Here is a 2,279-nt window from a genome sequence, read left to right as displayed (position 1 = left end):
AACACAGAAGGACAGGCAAAAAACAAAAGGTGACAGGAATGGGGTCAGAATCCCAAATACAACTTTTCAGCAATTATCATGTAGAGACAAAAACAACTATTACAATGGCGAAAGAAACAGAAGAGAACAACAGAAGAGGAGTCCCCTTCCAGTAGATCCAAGAAATCAAAGGGAAATTCAAACCTAGGTGGAAGGAATATACAGAACTATACAGAAGATATTAAAAGATGACAGACTCCTTTGTGCAGAACCTTATGAAGAAGAGCCTACAATATTAGAAAGTGAAGTTAAGGCTGTTCTGAAAGCATATGCAAAGAATAAAGCACCCGGAGTAGATAAGATAGCAATAGAACTATTCCAAACTGCTGAAAACGAATCAGTCCAAATCCTAACAAAAATGTGTCAACAAATATGGAAAGCAAATCAATGAGTATGGAGAAATGGAATGGTTTCCCACGGGCCAAGGTGTCAGACAAGGGTATATTTAATTTCCCTGTCTGTTCAATTTGTATGCAGACCATAAGGAAAACTGGATTAGGATCAGAAGGAGGAGTAATCATTGGTGGAAGGCACCACAATAATTTAAGATAGATGAGAGTGAAAGAAGTGCAGAAGCATGACTGCAGCTGAATATTAAGAGAAAAAAATGACTTCAGAAGTATGGAACTTTACAAGGAAGACACTGAAACTGTGAAGGATTTTGCATACCTTGACTCAGTCATCATTAGTTCAAATGGAGACTGCAACTGAGAAATTCAAAGATGTCTGAGATTTGGAGGGGCAACAGTGAAGGGACTAGAAAAGAGCATTAAGTGAGATGGCAGTGTGGTACAGTGATTAGGAGCACAGGTCTGGGACTCAGGCAATCCAGGTTCTAGTCCTGCCCAGCCATAGTGGCAACTGGATGACTTTGGGTCAGTCAGAGCCTCTCAGCCCAACTTATCTCACAGAACAGGAGGAAGAGAGTGGTATAAGCCACTTTGGGTTCTTTAACAGAAAAAGGTGAAATATAAATCTAGTAAACAAACAAATAAAAAAGTGTGGTGACATTTTCCTGGAAACCATGTTCTGCAACTGCTGTAACTTTAGCATGGGAACACAGTCTGTGTTCATGTTCAAAGAGCCAGAAGGCTTTGCTGCATTTTTGTAGTTAGAAGGTTTATATTGCAGCTTGCCATGGAGGATCAAAGAGCCAGAAGAGACCTCAGATATCATCTAGCCCGGCACCATTCCCATAGCAAGCGCTGCACCGCAGGGTCCGTCTGTTGTCCGCTTAAATACCACCAATGAAGGTGAGTCCGCCATCTTGCAATGGGGAACAGTACTCTAAGGGGAACAGTTCCTTCTGTTACGAAGTTTCTCCCTGCAGAAAGCTGGAATCGGCTTCCTTCCACTTTCCATTCACCGATTCTTTGTCCTGCCCTCAGGAGTCTGCCCCATCTTTGCCGTATGGCCCCCTGGGTATCGCAAGGCAGCGATCGCGTCTCCCCCGGCTTCTCCTGTCAGGGCTTCGCCATGGTGCTCCATCCAGCGACTCCAGCTCTGAAGCCGCCACTGAATCCTGCGGGGGGGGGCAGAGGGGGTCTCCTGCGCGCCGCCGTCTCGGGTCCCGCTGGCAGCGCAGGCTGCACCGTCACATCCAGGCAGGCGCGAGCAGGGCCCCGGCGAGCTGCCTCTCATGCCGGCCTGTCTTGCAGGGCCGCCGTGCGAGTCGCGCGTGACGCCACTTCCGGGCACGCCCCGGGGCGCCGGAACCCGGGGGGGCGGGCTGGGCGCGCTCCGCCTGGCGCGTGCGCCGTGTGCGTGGCGGCGCCGTCGCGATCGCTCCCGCTCCCGCTGCCGTCCCTCCGGAGACATGGAGCCCTCCGCCAGCCCGCTCGAGCTGGGCTTCTCGGCGCCGACGCCCTGCCTCATCGTGGAGGACTCGCAGCCGGAGCCGGGCTCCCCCGGGAGCGCCGGCCCGCCGATCCTGCCCGGCCTCGGCGCTGTCGAGGGGGCGCAGGCCGCCCCACAAAGCGGCTCGGCGGAGCCTCGCGGAGGCCTGGCGGAGGCCGGGCCCGCCGAAGCCGCGCGCTGCCCGGGCTGGGCGCCAGTGCTCCCCAGCCCGGTCCTGGCGCAGCTGCCGCCGCCCGCCGCGCGCAGCAGCAGGTGGGTCGCCGCCGCCGCCGGGGGGGGGCAGCCCCGCCGGCGCCGGGGGGGGGCGGGCCCGCCGGGCCGCGCCGCGCAAGGCTGACTCGGGCGCGCGGCGCCTCTTGTTCTTGCAGGGCGGCGGCGGCGGA

This window comes from Varanus komodoensis, unplaced genomic scaffold, assembly GCF_004798865.1.
Source record: "Varanus komodoensis strain SLA01 unplaced genomic scaffold, ASM479886v1 scaffold46_1, whole genome shotgun sequence".
Classification (NCBI taxonomy): Eukaryota; Metazoa; Chordata; class Lepidosauria; order Squamata; family Varanidae; genus Varanus; species Varanus komodoensis.
Note: the sequence above shows the minus strand (reverse complement) of the source record.